General features: G+C 46.5%; 1 protein-coding gene across 2 annotated transcripts in view; it reads right to left on the bottom strand.

Moving 5' to 3' along the window:
- Nucleotides 1-19101, bottom strand: part of LOC105485029 (protein kinase C beta) — a 381756-nt gene that overhangs the window by 155338 nt on the left and 207317 nt on the right. The gene's annotated exons all lie outside the window — the stretch shown is intronic.

Genomic DNA, 19101 nt, shown 5'->3' with positions numbered 1-19101 from the left:
CACTACTCACAAATGTGAAGACAGGCTTAAAGGGATCAACAATGCATGGTGAGACACACAGAGAGTAGCAGCACTGAGATGCCATTGCTACCCCTAGGCCTGAAGAGGCCAAAGAAGGAAGTAGTGTTACCAGAGCCCAGCGAAATCTGGAGATCAAGAGAAAGGGCCTTCTGATACTGCCCGACACATAGCCAAGAGCCGAGGAATTTGGTCAGAAATGCCGCATCTTCTCATTCCTACCATCTTACAATCTCTTGCCAATCAATGCCTCTTACTGCTTGAAGTCAATCAGAAACTAAAAAGGAAAACAGCCCATGTCATGCACTTCAAAGGGGTCAGGCTCTTGAGCCACAGAGAAGATCAGAGAGTGGATGGGGGAGGTGAGGGATGCAAGCAAGCAGAGAACAACCCACAACGCAGGTAAGTATGCATTCTAATTGGCATAAGAAGAGCCGAGTGAGGGGCCAATAATGTTACAGTCCCCATAGGGTGCTGTGCTCCTGGTTGCCAGAGTGGTAGAGGGAATGAAGCAAGGAGAGATCGAATGTGGCTGTGCAGGGTGAACTCACCCCCAGTGGATTGGTTACCCAGTACGTTCTGGGCTTGCTGTGTGACTTCAGACCAGTTGCTCAACCTCTCTGATTCTCAGTTTATTAGCTATAAAATGAGACTACTTGGCATCTTCCTTGCCTACAAACCCCCCTTTATACTTGAGAAAGTAAAATGTCAAGGAAAGAATGACAATTCATTTCTCTATTCCCTGCATCAGGGTTTGGTCATGTGATTGGGATATTAGCCAATGCGATATAAACAGAATCCTCAAAAGTGCTTGGGAATTGGGGCTTGGATTGAAATGCCCTTGCTTACTGCTCTTGAGATGCCTGTGACCATAACCATGTAAGCAGGCAAAGGCTAGCCTGCTGGATGGTGGCAGGCAATGGCCAAGGCATCCCTGTCCCTCCAGCTGACACTGAACCAACCACCAGATGTGAGAGTGAGGGCATCACAGCCCCAGACAAGCTGGCCCAGATCACAAGAACCTCCCAGAAGACCCAGAAAATTGAGAGAAAGCATGTTGTTTTAAGCCCACTACCCTTGGGGCAATTTGTTACACAGCAAATGCTTACTGATACAATTAGCAATGAGATACTGGAAATGTATCTTGCTAATAGCAACATAGCAGTGGGTTGGGATACCAGGGGTGCAAACCATGGGGCAGTGCTCCAAAGGATGCTGTCCCAGGAAGATGTCCCAACAGAGTTTTCTGAACAACGTGGGCATTTTCAAAGTCCAGTAGGCCTCAAGTTTTTTGTTTTTTTTTTAAGGTGCAGGGGGAGTGGGGGAATACAAGAGATACAATCTAAATGTTTAGATTGCTTTGTCCCTCCAGGCTTCCTTTCCTTTTCTTTTCTTTTTTAACAAATTGCCCAGTGTATAGAGTGCTTTTCTGTTTTCCCTCCCGGGAAGTTATTTATTTTTATGGGCTTCTTTTGGGAAATAAAAATCAATTTTGGAATGCAAGTGATACATTTTACTCTCCCAATAATGAAAGCTAGAAAATTAAAGGCCCCAAGGAACAACCTCTCTGTACTAAAATGATGTAGAATGCAGCCCAAATGTTCTTGTGTGAACGTTTTATAAATCGTGACCACTGTTTGCTGATGGAACCCTGGAAATAGCTCATGGAAGACACAGCCATTGCTAGGGATGGCTCCACGCTGGAGGAGCCCACGCAAGCTCACACGCCCACAGGAAGGCACTTCCAGATAACCTGTTCTCTAATCACAACTCTGAAAAACTGTACATATCAGGGCACTCCTGTGTGTGTGTTTAGGAAACCTGTTCATTCACTTATTTAATTAATGGCCGCATGTGATGGCTCATGTCTGCAATCCCAGCACTTTGTGGGGCCAAGTTGGGAGGATCACTTGAGTTCAGGAGTTTGAGACCAGCATGGCCAACATGGCAAAACCCCGTTTTACTAAAATACAAAAATTAGCTGGGTGTGGCAGTGCACCTATAATCCCAGCTAGTTGGGAGGCTGAGGCATAAGAATTGCTTGAACCTGGGAGGTGGAGGTTGCAGTGAGCCGAGATCATGCCACTGTACTCCAGCCTGAACAATAGAGCAAGACCCTGTCTCGAAAAAAAAAAAAAAAGAGTAAAAATTATTAACAAGCACCTATTATGTACCCAGACATGGTGACACAAAATGAACAAGACAGAATAGTCAGTCCCTGCAAAAAGCTTATATTTTAGAGAAAATATACAAACATTAAACAAGGCATCTTAAGTCGAGTTCCCTGAAAACAGACTGATCTGGATATTTGTGTGCAGCAGGCTTCTCAGGGAGTAACCTTGGGAGGAACTCCTGCAAGGAATGGGGGAAGCAGAATGAAACCGAGAAACTGAGCTGTAATGTAGTTGCAACAGAGGTCTCACCTGATCCACGGGGAGCTCTGTAGCTGTGATGACCCTTTAGACTCCTTCCCTACTGAGGCTGGGGACGAGCATTTATGCCCATTTCCCACCAGCAACCAATCATAGACTGTGAGCTGCCCCTGGAAGGCGGCATAACCTTGGGCACTGCAGCTCCCTCAGGGCAAATCCTACAGAAATACTGAAGCTGTGAGTGGTCAGAGCCAACACTCTGCATGGCTTGCGGCAGGAGTGCCCCTGTCCTGCGAGCGGGATCCCGGTAGCACACCACAGTATCCACTACACAAGGAATCACTGTAAATGTGAGACATGTCATAGGTGAGGAAGTTCAGCACTTAGGGAAGGGGTACCTACCTTAGACTAGGGATTCTCAGGGTCACTGGGGTCTTTGCTAAAAGCCCTGTGCAAAGGAGCTTGGTAGGAGTACACTGACTAACCCTTCACTATGCGCTAAGCGCTGTGAAGGCCCTGATAGACATTCTTGTTTCATCCTTGCCATGACTCTACGAGGCACAAGCTACTCTCTCTGCTCGCCAGATGAGGACGCTGAGACTCATGGTGCTTCATTAACTTGTCCAAAGTCCCACAGCTAGCATGCGGCAGAGCTGGGACTTGAACACCTATCTGCCTGAAGACAAAGCCTTGGACCCCTTCTGCTTAATTCCTATCCCTGTTCCCAGGCACCTTGTTTTCTTCCATTCATGCTATAAACTGCTCAAACGCCTCTCAGAAATAACTTCCTTCTAAGATCCCTTCCCTGGCCCTTTTCTTCCACAACCCAAATTCTCTTGGGTTGTCTACACTCCTCTTTCCATGTCCCCTCTACTTCCCTCCTCAACAGCCAGCATCCAGGCTTTCCAGCATCCTGCCTTTTAATTCCTACTATGCCACTGAAAGAGCACTTCCCAAGTCCCTAAGTTAAATGGCCAAATCCAGTGACTTTAATTCTTAGCCTGGTGTTTATCATTACCAGTTGGCAGCATCTATGGTGCTGGCCATATCCACTTTCTTGAACTCTCTCTTCCCGTGGCTTCTATGACCATTTACTTGGCTGGTTCCCCTTCATTCTCTAAAAGCACTATAATAATTATTATTTATTATTATTATTATTATTTGAGATAGGGTCTCACTCTGCCACCCAAGCTGGAGTGCAGTGGTGCAATCATAGCTTAATGCAGCCTCAAACTTCTGGGCTCAAGGGCTCCTCCTACCTCAACCTCCCCAGTGGCTTGGACCACAGGCATGCAACACCATACTGGTTACATTTTTTAAAAAAATTTTTTTGTAGAGATAGAGTCTCCCTTTATTGTCCAGGCTGGTCTTGAACTCCTGGGCTCAAGCAGTCCTTCTGCATCAGACTCCCAAAGTGCTGTGATTACAGACATGAATCACTGCACCTGGACTTAAAAGCACTCTTTTTTAAATTCTCCTTCACTGGCTCCTCTTGCTCCACTGACCACTGAAGTGGCTCCATTTCCCAGAGCCTGAACCTTCCTGCTCTTACAACGCTGCACTAATTCCTGACCCACGCAAAGAATTCAGCTCCCACTGTTAGGGCCAGTGACCCCTGCATCCATACTGTTGGCTCTGTTTTTCCAATTGGATCTCTGGATATACAGACTCATCTGCCTACTGGACACAGTCACCCGTGCAGCCCAAAAACATCTCAACATATACAAAAGCAAGATGATTACCTTTCCCCTCTAGTAAGCTTCTGTGACTTCTAACCCTGATTGGCTGTCATGCTCACTATCGACATATCTACCTGAGTCGGAAATCTCTGTTAGTCCTGACTCCTCCATCCTCTCCCTGATCCTCTACATCCATTTATTCTTATCCTTCCACTTCCTTAATAGTGTGTGTTTCATCCATCTATCCTACAAGGATCAATAGCTCCTGGATGGGTCTCTACAGCTCTAGTCGCTTACATCTTTAATCCTTCTTTTTAATTGTCACCCATGGTAACTAGATCAGGTCATTACCACCAACAATGGCTCACCAAATCCCTAGCGTGCTTGAGCAAGCTCTTCTGTGAGCTGGCATGAATCAGACTTCATAGCTACAATCTACGGTCTGAACACACCAGAAACCCAAGGCACCTTCATGGTAACATTCATGGTTCTTTTATGTGGTTACACTTCAGCCTAGAAGTCTAACTTTTTAACTATTTATTCAGGTTATTCAATGTCTGATTCAGGCATTAATCAGACTTCACAGCTACGATCTATGTTCTAAACACATCAGAAATCCAAGGCACCTTCATGCCCCAGTTCAGGAAGGTTACATTTCATGGTAACCTTCAAGGTTCACTCGTGTGGTGACACTTCTGCTTAGCAGCCCATCTTTTTTTTTTCTTTTTTTTTTTTTTAACCTATTTAACCATTTACTCAGCAAACTCTAATTGTGCATCTGTACATGTCAGTTGTGCACTGTACTAGCACAAAGTGGCATGAAAAATAAGGAAGGTTCTTGCTCTCCATCCAGTGGAGGGAAACAGGCAAGAAGCAAATAAATAAACCACATAATGACAGAGTGTGATAAATGCAAACAGAGTAATGGGATAGGGAGTGACTGGGAGGGGTTTCTTTAGATAAGACTCAGAGGTAGGCTTTCTGAGATGGTGACATTTAGTGATGACAGAAGGCTACTGTAAAGTTGGCAACACATACAGCCCAAGGAAAAGCAACCCAGGCTGAGGGAAGAGCAAGTGCAAGAAGGAAGGAAAAATATTTGGTGGCTCAGAGATGTGGCTCTCGTGGGCAAGAGAACAAACAAGGTTGGAAAGAGGCTGAAGGAAGCAGAATCTGCAGGCTCTTAGAGCAGGATTGAGGAGTTTAGGTTTCCGTTGGAAGCGCTGAGAAGCCTTGGAATCATTTAAGCAGGGGGGTGACATGTCCTGATTTACATTTTAGAATGATGCCTGTGTCTGGGTGTGAAGGGTGGATTTCAGAGGGCAAAAGACCATGAAAGTTTCTATTCATCTTTCAAAGTAGAAAATAGACAAAGCACCCACTGAGCTGAGTCCTAGCAAGGGGCAAGCCTTCAATAAGCGTTAGATCTCCGCCCCATCCAGAACTAAATCCACTGCCTTTGCCTCTGTGAAGCCTATCCCAGCCCCATGGGTTGAAATTAACCTCTCATCCCCTGGCACCTCCCACAGCATGTGCTTCCTACTCCATTATCTCCTCACCAATCCCCACCTTTATAGTGAGCTCTCTCTTCTTCTCTCTTAGTAGGGCTATGAAATACTCAGTATGTAAAGAATCATATTCATTCCTACAGCCATCCAGCGTCCAGCAAATGACCTCCCATACAGGGGAGACTAAAGAACAAGTTAATGAATGAATGAATGAATGAGGTATGAAGGGAAAGATCTTTGTGTTCCCCAGGAAAGCTGACTTTAGAATCAATCACATCTGTATTTAACAGCCTGGTTTTAGAATCAATCGCATCTGTATTTTTAACTCAAGTCCCACTGCTCCCTAGCTATGGGACTTTGGGCAAGTGAATTCACCTCCCTGAGCTGCATTTTTGCCTTCTGTAAGGCTGAAATAGTAGTAAGTATGAGATAGTATTATTTCATAGGGCTGACATACGGATCCAACGGGACCAAAGAAGGACTGTTGGCCCTTCCCATTCCCGAAAGAGTGCCTGCCAGAGAAGGGCAGAGTCTGAACAATCCAAGATAAAGATCTGCAACTATATAACACTTATTGGCAAGGTCCTGTCTTCTTCTTGTTTAAATTTTTGTTTTCAACAAATATTTATTAAGCCCTGATCATAGACACCCACCACAACCAACACCCTCCATTTTATTGGTGATAATCAAGGAAAGACACACTTGAATCTGCTCATGAGGTGAAGGCTGGATCTGGCCCCTGTGCATGAACCACGGACCCAAGACTCACCAATAGCAAGGCTATAGAAATAGGCTATGTTCGTCTGTTTGCGTTGCTCTCAAGGAATACTTGAGGCTGGGTAATTTATAAAGAAAAGAGGTTTATTTTGGTTCATGGTTCTGTAGGCTGTCCAGGAAGCATGGTGCTGACACTCACTTCTGGTGAGGGACTCAGGAACCTTCCAATCATGGCAGAAGGAGAAGGGGGAGCCCGCGGATCACATGGCAGGAGCAGGAACAAGAACGAGAGGGGGGAGGTGCCAGATTCTTTAAAACAACCAGATCTCGAGTGAACTCGGAGCGAGAACTCGCTTAGGTGATGTGGAGGGCACCAAGCCATGAGGTGTCTTCCCCATGACCCAAAATGACCCAAGCACCTCCCACGAGGCCTCACCTCCAACACTGGGGATCACATTTCAACATGAGATTTGGTGGGGATAAAACATCCACCCTGTATCACAGGTATTTGGCATTCACTTTTAGACCCCATGCCTGGAGACCCAGTGGGCATTGTTGCCCCTGTTCAAGAATGCTAGAGACAAGACATTTCAATCCCAGTGTCAGTCTGCCCATCATCTTTCTAGGGGAACCTGTATATAAGCTGCCTCTTGAGCTAGTGACAGGCAGAGATGGTGATTAGCCCAGGTCAGTCTGATGCCAGGAGGTATGGATGAGGAAGCTGGGGAAATCATGGCCAGAGCCAAGGAGAACCCCAAGGGAGAGGCTGGCAGCTTCAAAGAGGAAAAGAGAAAGAAGATGTACATTTACTGCAAGGCTGAAAGAAAGCACACCCATCCCTGAGTTGAAGTCACCACTTTAATTCCCAAATTCTCAATTTGGCAAAGTGGTTAAGGGGCTGGGTGTTAGGTGCAAACAGACCTGGGACCAAACTCCAGTTCTGCCACAGAGAAGCCCAGTTGACCTTGAGCAAGTCAATTAACCTCTCTGAGCCACAGTTTCCCCATTTGTAAATGCAGACAAAATGGGTTGATGCAGGTAAAGAGCCCAGCACTGTGCCTGGCACTTAGTAGGCTACTGTAGTGCAGGAAATTTATACTTAGAGAGAGAGAGAGAGAGAGACTGAAATGATTCTGTCAAGCAAACAGCATTGCACACCACACACCCCTACAAATCTAGAAGAAATAAGCAGAAAGATGCACTGGAACATCCTTTGGGACTACGGGCTCTTTGTGAATATGCCTACTTGTCCTTCTCCACCAACCATTCCATGATTTCAGATTGGTTCACATTTCTTTCCCCAATTTGAAAGACTGCTTAGGTCGGGATTTCTCCAACAACAGTCTAAGACAGTGAATTCGTCTGGAAAGAAGAAATGAAATGAAAGGAGCATTGATCCTCGACTAGGGGAACAGGCTCTCAGCTCTTATTCCAAGTCCCTGTGAAGCCACATTCTCTGAGCTGAAGCAGGCACCCAGCAAGGGCCAGAGAAGCCGACGTGAGAGCCCAAACCCAGCCATCCGTGGCTGCCGCATGCAGCTCATCAGGGGAGGAGGAACAGACAATAGCAGTCAGTTCCAGGGCCATCTCCCTTCCTTCCCTAGTGCTTCTCAGAACCCAGCAGGTAGCTGATGAGGAATCAGCAGCGGCTGACAGCCCATCTAAAGCTCACTGTCTCTCCAGCTTCCAATCACCAGGTGTCTGAAGGGGTTTCAGAGCAGTCAGCTTCTGCCCTCATTAAGAGGCCTTTGGTGGGTGGAGAAGACAATTGTGAAAGGAACTGTCAGCTTCATTAGGCAACTCAGAGGAGGGGTGCAGAAGTCCCCAGAGCTCTGGCCTCCCGGCCTATGCCCAAGAGGGCCCCTCATTTACATTTCATTTGCATTGCATACTTAACAGGACCCCGGCTTACACTTGGAGAAATTGTCATGCGCTGAAGAGAGAGGCTGCCATCGGGTTTGCGACAAATGATCCTGGCTGGGAGGAGGATCCACAAAGCAAGCCTACACAACAGTCTCTGCCCTCCAGGAAAACAAGACCTCAATCAGACCACAGTGATGCAGACAGATGCAGACCACACTATTCTGGGATGGATGACCAACTAAAAAAAGCCATGTTTACATCATGCACAAGGCCAGACAGAGGGAAAATTCCAAATGTTTTCAAGAGACTATTAGAACGATTCGTGCTAATTGCATGCAAGTCTTGTACTATGAATGTCAAACTGCACCAGCATCACATAAATGAGCTGTCAGCGGCTTGGTCAGCGTTCCCACAGAAAAGAGCCTTTTCCTCCCTCTCAGAATAGTTCTCATTTTGTTTGATTGATATACACACAGCTCCCCTCCTTGGGAAAGGGTTTTTAATTTATTGTCCAAAAGCTACAGGTTTCCCAGTATCCCTAAAGGATTGTCTCTTGATATAAAGCAGGTGCTAAGATCTCCATATTAAGACAAACCTGGATTTAAATTCCAGCACCAGCACTTACCAGCTATAAGAACGTGGCCAAGTCATTTAACCTTTCTGAGCTTCAGTTGCCTCCTCTACAGGATAGGGACAATATTCACATCTATCTCAGAGGGAGTAAATGATATCATGCACATAAAAATGCTCTACAAAAGAGTAAGTTAAGAGATACTGCCTACCATTAAGAAAGCAAGAAATGGAGTTGCAAATATATAACTTAAATAGCCAGGTGCAGTGGCTCACACCTGTAATCCCAGCACTTTGGGAGGCCGAGGCAGGAGGGTTGATTGAGCCCAGGAGTTTGAGACCAGCCTGGGCAACACAGCCAGATCCCACCTCTATTATAAAATTTTTTAAAATTTGGCTGGGCATAGTGGTGTGTGCCTGCAATCCCAGCTACTCAGGAGGCTGAGGCAGAAGGATTGCTTGAGGCCAGGAGTTTGAGGCTGCAGTGAGCAGTGATTGTGCCCCTGTACTCCAGACTGAGCGATACAGTGAAAACCTGTAGCTAAAAATAAATAAATAAAACTTAAAGGAACTATTACAACTACTAGAGTCACAATAATGGATTCCCATTGGACTAAGAGAAAAGACAAATTCGCTCCCAAGGATCACAAAGCCCTCAGCAGCCGCCTCTCTGTCTCCTCCGCTTTCCTCTCCTGCTCCCTCCCCTTGACTTGTCCCACTCAGACACGTGAGACTCCTTGCTGTTTCTTCAAGCACACCAAACATGCTCATGCCACAGGGCCTCTGTACTGGCTGTTACTGTGCCTGGAATGCTGTTCTGTCAGGGAGATGAATGGCTCCCTCCTTCATCTCCTTTGAAAGTCTTTACTCAATGTCCCCATCTCAGTGACTGCCTGCTTGCCATCATATCTAAATGTGCAGGTCCAGTCCCCTCCTACATCCTTCCCATCCTCTTTTTCTGTTTTCTTTTTTTTTCCTCCTTAGCTTACTGTTCATATTTTACTTATTTACTTACTTTTTCTCCTCACACACTACAACAGAGGTCTGCCTTGGCAAACTACAGCCCAAGGGCCAAATCCAGCCTCCTGCCTGTTTTTGTAAATAAAGTTTTACTGGTACACACCCGCGCCCATTCACTGGCACACTGTCTGTGGCCACTTCTGTGTTACAATGGCAGAGTTGAGTAGTTGTGACAGTGACCAGATAACTCCAAAGCCTGTCTGGCCCTTCACAGAAAAAGTCTGTCAAGCCCTGCACTAAAATGTAAGCTCCATGAGGGCAGGACTTTGGCTTATTCTCTGACAAATTTCCAGTGACTAAGTCAATGCCTGACATGTAAAATATGCTTAATAATCACTTTTTTTTGAACGCGTGAACTACAAATGTCAGTAACCCTATGCTAGATGTAAGGGGAAGAGAACTAGAGGGATTACATCAAAGAGTTAAAACCTTCTCAGGAAGTCAGAGCCATGAAATAGTGAAATGACATAGAGACAGAGCATGTGATTAAAATTTAGAGCTCAAGTGCCTGAAGAAAGAGTTTAAAGAGTTGAAAATGGTGTCTTCCAATGCAACGGTTCTCAGAGTGTCAGAGGTGTTCGAACCAGAGTGACTCCATCTTGAATAGGGACTGGGTAAAGTAAGGGTGAGATGTACTGGGCTGCATTCTTAGGCGGTTAAGGGATTCTAAGTCACTGAATGAGACAGGACATCAGCACAAGGTACAGGTCACAAAGACCTTGTTGATAAAACAGACTGTGGTAATGAAGTAGGTCAAAATCCTCCAAAACCAAGATGGTAACAAAAGTGACGTCTGGTTGTCTTTGCTGCTCATGATACAGTAATTGTAATGCATCAGCATGCTAAGAGACACTCCCACTAGCGCCATGACAGTTTACAAATGCCATGGCAACGTCAGGAAGTTACCTACATGGTCTAAAAAGAGGAGGAATCCTCAGTTCCGGGAACTGCCCACCCCTTTCTCAGAAATGTTTAGCATATAGTGAGGAAATGACCTTAAAAGTGGCTAGCCAGCAGCTTTAGGGCTGCTGTGCCTATGGAGTAGCCATGCTTTATCCCTTTACTTTCTTAATAAGCTTGCTTTCACTTTATGGATTTGCCTCAAATTCTTTCTTGCGAAAGACCTAAGAGCCTCTCTTGGGGTCTGGATCGGGACCCCTTTCTGGTAACAAGAGGGTGAACACACCAGCATCCTCTGGGGACCTGTTAGAAATTCAAATTCTTTCTTCAATGTCTACTAAATCAGAAACTCTGAGGGTGGGGCACTCTCTAGATGATTCTGATTCTCAAGTAGGGGACATTGTTTCTCGTCCTGAGCTCTTCAATGCACATTGGCATTTTTAACTCTACGCCTATACTATTTTGATAAAATAATTAAATAAAATAGTTTAAGGTCTATTAATTTTCTCTTTCTTTCCTTCCTTCCCTCCTTCCTTCCTTCCTTCTTTCCTTCTTTCTCTTTTTTTTTTTTTTTTTTTTTTTTTTTACGCAGTCTGGCTCTATCACCCAGGCTGGAGTGCATTGGCACGATCTCGGCTCACTCCAACCTCCGCCTCCCAGGTTCAAGCGATTCTCCTGCCTCAGCCTCCTGAGTAGCTGGGATCACAGGTGCCCGCCACCATGCCCAGCTAATTTTTGTATTTTTGGTAGAGACAGGATTTCACCATGTTGGCCAGGATGGTCTCCCTCTCCTGACCTCGTGAGTCACTCGCCACCTGCCTCAGTCTCCCAAAGCCCTGGGATTACAGGCATGAGCCACTGCACTCAGCCTCTTTCTTTGAACTCCTTGGCTCAGTGATCCTCCTGCCTCAGCCACTTGAGTAGCTGAGATTACAGGCATGCTGCACTACCATACCTGGGTAATTTTATTTTTAATTTTTTTTAGAGACAGGGGTCTCACTATGTTGTCCAGGCTGGTCTCAAACTCCTTGCCTCAAGTGATTCTTCCACCTCAGCCTCCTGAGTCTCTGGGATTACAGGCATGAGCCATTGCACCTGGCTCTATTTTCTGTATTTCTGATGCTTTCGTGTCTCGGACCCTTGCTGACTCTGGAGAAACTGTCTGTCCCAGGGCTAGCCCATTCCTAGAGACAGAAGAACTCACCTGCAAGCGCACCTTTCATATGCAAACCGACCAATCCAAAGCCCAAACCTCCAACCACCTCCTACATGGGGCTCTTACGCTCTGGGCGCAGGTCCCAGTAATTAGCCTGCGCTAATTACCCCAGGTAAAAGCAACAGGTATCAGGTACCAGGCAACTAGAGAGACAGCCCCTACACCCAGAGTCTGCTGAGATCATTCAAACCAGCCAGCCCCAAGGCTGCTTTCCCGCCCTACCTGCTCCTTCTCACAGAAACAGCAGCAAAGTCTCCTGCTACATTTTCTTCCCACTTCCTCTGCCTCCTGGCAGACCCTGCTGCTTCCCTGTGTGGTCTTGCATGGAGTGGCACGCCCGCTCCTCCTGGGAACTATGAGTAATAAACTATCTTTTCAAAAGTAACGAGGGCAGAACAAGTGGCACAGAGAATGGTGTGAGGAAGGTGACGTCCAGAAGACACTCGGCACGAGAACGGGAAGACCCAAAAGCTCTCAGCCTGGCCGTGGAGCAAAAGGCCAAACCCTACAAGATGAAATGCATCAGGGTTCATCCTGGAGTTTCAAAAAAAAAAAGTCCTGCACAAGGATGTGGGACCTGCAGGCTAGCAGCACCTGATGTGATAGACAAGAGAGCTTTAACTGATCATAAACCCAAGATAAGTCAACAGTGCGATGTGGCTGGTGGTACCCCCAGGCCCACCAAAAGAGTAGTATCATCTCAGGATGCAGAAAGAGAATTTTGTTGTCTAGGACAGTGTTTTCCAAGCAGTGGGTCATGACACATTTGCCAATCGTTAGTAAAATCAATTTGCAGAGTAAGAGCATTTTCCTTAAAGGGTTTCTTAAAGGAAATAGAATGGAAATGAACAGAAAAGAGGGCCATAAAAGAGAGGAGAATGTATCAGAGTGTGTGGCGAGCATAAGTAGAAGTAAGCATTAATTCATGGCACTTTGGTTTTGGTTGTAAGTGTGTGCTTGTTTGTGCAATATGTGTGTGTGCTTGTTTGTGCAGTGCACGTGTGTGTGTTATATAAAACCTAAATGGGCTGGAGGCTGAAAGGTTTGCAAACAGCTGATTTAGAACAAGGGAAGTGACAATCCTTCTCTCCTCGGCAACACAGGTGGATTCTCTTTCACTCTGGGCACCCTGCTTTAAAAGGAAGCTACTCCAACTGGAGTGTTGTCTAGGAAGAGTTCTGGGTTGACATCAGTGATGGCATACTTGGCCCTATCATGTGTTTAAGGTTGTGGGTTGTGGATTAGGGATTAGAAAGCAGATGGCTGAAGGAGTTGCGGCTGCCTCACTTGGGAATTAAAAAATTCTGGGACAGCTATGAACCGTCTTTAAATAAGTGGAAGGCTGATGCCTGTACTGGGTTACCCAAGGGTGAAACCACTGCCTGTAGAAGCTTCATGAAATTCATCAATATCTATGTCAGCAGCTCAACGTGCTTGGCTTCTTGGATCCCCTACAAACTCCAACTTGTCCACCTGCACCACTGCTCTTCCTCTGATCCACCCCTCCAGATCTTCCCATCTCCGGCATCTCCAAGCTTGCATAAGGTCTAACATGTACAGTACATCCCTTATTCCATGATGCGCATAGTGACTGTGATTCCCTGAGTGATACACGGGCCTTGTGGGCTCAGCACCCACAAGGCTAAGGTGGGAAGTTGATTCTGCTTCCTCCTATGTACACAAACCACTTTGTTTCTGGAGTTTTCCAGTGTAACCTGAACACTCTGTGAGCATCTTTGCATTTTTAAGTGAGAACACTTTCTCAGGATACTGTTGTGAGCTTGATTTTATCCCTCTCTCTCTTTCAGCTTCTAGATGTTCCCTGGGCCACTCAACGAGGCAGGCCAGGGTAGTAGTTAAGAGTGCAGGTCCCAGATGTGCTAGAGTAGTAGCTAAGGGTGCAGGTCCGGGTGTGCCAAGGTAGTGGTAAAGGGTGCAGGTCCTGGGTGGGACAGGGTTGCCAGATTCACATAACCCATTCCCTGGTCCTAACACAGTGAGGTTTGGAGAGAAAGTCTTCTCCATCCACCTGCTTCTCACAACCTAGGAATTTATCCAGCCTCTTGGGCAGATCTTGGCCAATGAAATCTGTCTTTCTGCCAAAAAAAAAAAAAAAAAAAAAAAGAAAGAAAAGAAAAAAAAACAGGCCAATTTGAAGAAATGTTATCATCTTCAGCCTCACAGTCCAGCAAACACTGACTCTCATACTCCCAAAGGAGCAAAACAGGCTAGCAGGAAGTGTTGGGGAAAATGGAGTCATATGAAGCAAAGTCTCAGTTTCCTCACTGTATAATAGAGACAAGGACTACAGGCAATAGCAAAAGTTGTTAGGAGGATTACCTGAAGGAACGCTTGTAGAGTTCCTAGCAAAAGCCAGGCATTTGGAAGGGTTTTAGAAAAGGTGGTTGTGAGCCACATGTAGAAAGCTGAAACTGGATCCCTTTCTTACACCTTATACAAAAATTAATTCAAGATGGATTAAAGACTTAAATGTTAGACCTAAAACCATAAAAACCCTAGAAGAAAACCTAGGCAATACTATTCAGGACATAGGCATGGGCAAGGACTTCATGTCTAAAACACCAAAAGCAATGGCAACAAAAGCCAAAATTGACAAATAGGATCTAATTAAACTAAAGAGCTTCTGCACAGCAAAAGAAACTACCATCAGAGTGAACAGCAACCTACAGAATGGGAGAAAATGTTTGCAATCTACCCATCTGACAAAGGGCTAATATCCAGAATCTACAAAGAACTTAAACAAATTTACAAGAAAAAAAAAAGCCATCAAAAAGTGGACAAGGATATGAACAGACACCTCTCAAAAGAAGATATTTATGCAGCCAACAGACACATGAAAAAATGCTCATCATCACTGATCATCAGAGAAATGCAAATCAAAACCCCAATGAGATACCATCTCACACCAGTTAGAATGGTGATCATTAAAAAGTCAGGAAACAACAGGTGCTGGAGAGGATGTGGAGAAATAGGAACACTTTTACACTGTTGGTGGGACTGTAAACTAGTTCAACCATTGTGGAAGACAGTGTGGCAATTCCTCAAGAATCAAGAACTAGAAATACCATTTAACCCAGCCACCCCTTTACTGGGTATGTACCCAAAGGATTATAAATCATGCTGCTATAAAGACACATGCACACGTACGTTTATTGCGGCACTATTCACAATAGCAAAGACTTGGAACCAACCCAAATGTCCATCAATGATAGACTGGATTAAGAAAATGTGGCACATATACACCATGGAATACTATGCAGCCATAAAAAAGCATGAGTTCATGTCCTTTGTAGGGACATGGATGAAGCTGGAAACCATCATTCTCAGCAAACTATTGCAAGGACAAAAAACCAAACACTGCATGTTCTCATTCATAGGTGGGAATTGAACAATGAGAACACTTGAACACAGGAAGGAGAACATCACACACTGGGGCCTGTCATGGGGTGGGGGGAGTGGGGAGGGATAGCATTATGAGATATACCTAATGTAAATGACGAGTTAATGGGTGCAGCACACCAACATGGCACATGTATACATATGTAACAAACCTACTTGCACGTTGTGCACATGTACCCTAGAATTTAAAGTATAATTTAAAAAAAAAGAAAGAAAAGGTGGCTGTGGCAGGGCACGGTGACTCACGCCTGTAATCCCAGTACTTTGGGAGGCCAAGGTGGGCAGATCATTTGAGGTCAGGCAGCCTGACCAACATGGTGAAACCCTGTCTCTACTAAAAATACTAACAAATTAGCTGGGCATGGTGGCACAAGCCTGTAGTCCTAGCTACTTGGGAGGCTGAGGCAGGAGAATCGCTGGAACCAGGGAGGCAGAGGTTGCAGTGAGCTGGGACTGTGCCACTGCACTCCAACCTGGGCGACAGAGTGAGACTCTGTTATTAAAAAAAAAAAAAGAAAGAAAGAAAGAAACAAAGAAGTAAAGGTGGCTGCTACTAATATCATGTACCATCACCACTTAGTGCCAGGATAAGAGGGTGTCCAAGAGCATAATTATCTGGAATGACATAGTTAGATTCAAGTCCCAGCTCCACATCTTCCTAGTCGTGTGGCTTGGGCAAGTTATTTAACCTCTTTCTCTGTGTCTCAATTTCTTCATCTGTAAAACGGAGATGCTATCGTAACTCTATCCCAGCCAAGTAGCTGGGACTACAGGTTGTTGACAGGATTACACGACATGGCTGAGCAGCATGCTTCGCCCGGTGCCTGGTGGTTACTATCAGTAACAGGTGTCCGTCCCTTGGTTTTGCTGGTAGTGGTAAAGTAGATGAAACCCAACCAGACAGCAAGGCTGCTCAGGAGCTGGGACTGCATCTTGCACAGGCTTTTGTGTCCCACGATGGCTAGCACTGTGCTGGGTTCACAGCAGGGGCTCAGTAAGCGTCAGCCACTGGCCCTCCTCCCTTCCCTCACCCTTCTAAATTGTGCCTCTCCTGCCTTCTGCAGGGAGCTACCTGGAATGCCTCCAGCCCACTGCTCCCTCCCTTCTCTAAACTCCGATCACAAGAAAGATTCTAACCCCACAGTGCTGGGGCAACACAGGCAAATGAAAAGCTGGTCTTCTCCAAGACCTTGAGGCGAAACTACTCCCAACCTGTGCCCTAAAGCCACTGCAGGATAAGACTACGGGAACTACCAATGCTGAACCATCTCCTTCCTCTCCCCGCTGGCATGCTGGGTGTTTCTTACATTCCAATGTCTCATAGTCTTAAACTGTATCTTTCCAACATCTGACCTAATGTGTTAGAACCTGCCAGACAGATGGACCCAGGGTACAAATTCAGCCTCCTCCATGCACTGCCTTAATGACTAGAGGCAGGTGGTCAAATTCTTTTTTTTTTTTTTTAGACGGAGAGACAGGGTCTCGCTCTGTCACCCAGGCTACAGTGCAGTAGTGAGATCATAGCTCACCGCAGCCACCAACTCCTGGGCTCGTCATCCTCCCACCTCAGCCTCCCAAGTAGCTGGGACTACAGGTGCATGCCTCCATGCCCATCTAATTTTTATTTTATTTTATTTTATATATTTATTTTTTGAGATGGAGTCTCACTCTGTCACCCAGGCTGGAGTGCGGTGGCACAATCTCAGCTCACTGCAACTTCTGCTTCCCGGGTTCAAGCGATTCTCCTGCCTCAGCCTCCTGAGTAGTTGGAACTGCAGACATAAACTACCATGCCCAGCTAATTTCTTTGTAGTTTTAGTAGAGACGAGGTTTCACTATGTTGATCAGGCTGGTCTCGAACTCCTGACCTCGTGATCCAACCGCTTTGACCTCCCAAAGTGCTGGGATTACAGGCATGAGCCATCACACCCGGCCTGCCCAGCTAACACTTAAGACTTTTTTTTTTCTCACTGTGTTGCTGAGACTGGTCTCAAACTCGTGGCCTCAATTGATCATCCTGCTTCAGCTTCCTGAGTAACTGGGACCATAGCCACATGCTACCACACCAGGCTCAGATTTTTTAAGGCTCTGTTTTCTCCTTTGTAAAATGAGAAAAATAAAATGACTGCTCCCACTGGGTGGTTGTGGGGCCTAAGCACACTGACCTTGCATGATGTCCTTCAGATACTCCTGGGATCTAAATTTCCACGCACTTAGAAAGAAACCAAGCCCACCATGGGGCTTACAAAGTCTAATTGGCTGTCCCTGCCTTTCCTCCACCATCACCCGCCCCTCCCCATCCCTAGGCTCCAGTCACAGCCACTGGCTGTCAGTTCCTGTCACTTACAAGCCTGCTGCTTCACTCTTCCCTCTGGCCTCTGCCTCTGCCGCTCCCTCTGCCTGGCATTTTTCAGCAAGCTGGCTCCCTCCTGCTGGTCCCTAAGGTCTCAACTAAATGCCGTCATCCCTGCTAATCACACTCAGCCCACTGGCCACCCTCTATCACATCATGCCACTTTATTTTATTTCCTTGATAGTCTTTATCGTTTTCTCAAAGTGTTTTGTTTGCTTCCTCTTCACCTCCCATCATTAGAAAGAAGGCAGAGGCCATAAGCGCAGGGGCCTTCCCTGTAAGCAGTGCACAGCACATGGGAGGCCCCCAACAAATACTTGCTAGAGGAGTGGGAAAGGCAGGATTCAAACCCAGGCCAGACTCCAAAGCCCATTGTAATCATCGACCACATTGGCCTGTAATTAGCAGAGACTTGCAGCAAGCCACAATACAGAGGCTATTGACTAGGAAGCTCCCCAGAGACACGCCTTCACCTTCCAGGTGGTAGGGGACAAAGGCAAGGCAGGGAAGAAAGAAAGGCTCTGGGTCACTTTACACAAATGGCTCAAGCCAGGAGCTCATGCTGCACCAGGCCAGGACATGCAGGTAGGGGCAGGTCACCAATGAAAGAGGATTCCGGCCCTAGCGGGACTGACACCCAAGCTTCATGACTGGTAAGATGCCAGGGCCAATGTGGGGCTGGAGGTTCACATCACCCCGGCACGTCCACCTGTGGTGGGCGGCACAGGAGCCGAGTGTGGGTAACGCCTGCCATCTAGTGGAAAAGACGCATTCTTCCCGTCTCACCGCGGTCCCTGCAGCAGGGCTGCTCAACTGTTACAGATCCCCAGGGGAGGTTGTTAACATGCAGATTCCGATTCAGCAGGCCTGGAGAGGCAGCTGAGATCCCGAATTGCTAACAAGCTCCCAGGTAATGTCGATGGGATGCGGCTGGTCCCCAGACCACACCTGGAGCAGCCAGGGCCCACAGTGATTTCTGGGGAAAAAAAAAATTAGCTTCAACTGAAACTGAGGGTTGGGAAGCCACAGCCCATGGGAAACAGGACTGGAAGGCACCAGAGTGTTTGAAATTTAAGTCAAAGAACTCAGACTTGGAGGTGGGGTGGGCCTGGGAGGGCAGGGGGCAGTTTACTGTGGACCTGCCACAGGTGAGAGGCACAGAGAAGAGGACGTGGTTCCCAGTACATATGCGACTCAGCAAGGATGATGCTAGCGACCATGCTGCAAGAAGGCAAAAAACATCAAACACCATGAAACTCGGAGAACAGGCCCAGCTCACAAGGCAGATGCTACACAAGATGGAAGCTAGTGACAATAAAAACTCAAAAATACCCAGACAGGGCCTGGGCCCAGCTCTGCTCAAGCTGAGAACCACCTAACAACCCTCCTCAAGCAACCAACACCCCAACACTGGGGCATTATCCATTCTTTTTTTTTTTTTCTGCTATTGTTATTGAGACAATTT

This window comes from Macaca nemestrina, chromosome 18 (genome assembly GCF_043159975.1).
Source record: "Macaca nemestrina isolate mMacNem1 chromosome 18, mMacNem.hap1, whole genome shotgun sequence".
Lineage (NCBI taxonomy): Eukaryota > Metazoa > Chordata > Mammalia > Primates > Cercopithecidae > Macaca > Macaca nemestrina.
This window is presented reverse-complemented; position numbering and strand designations above follow the sequence as displayed.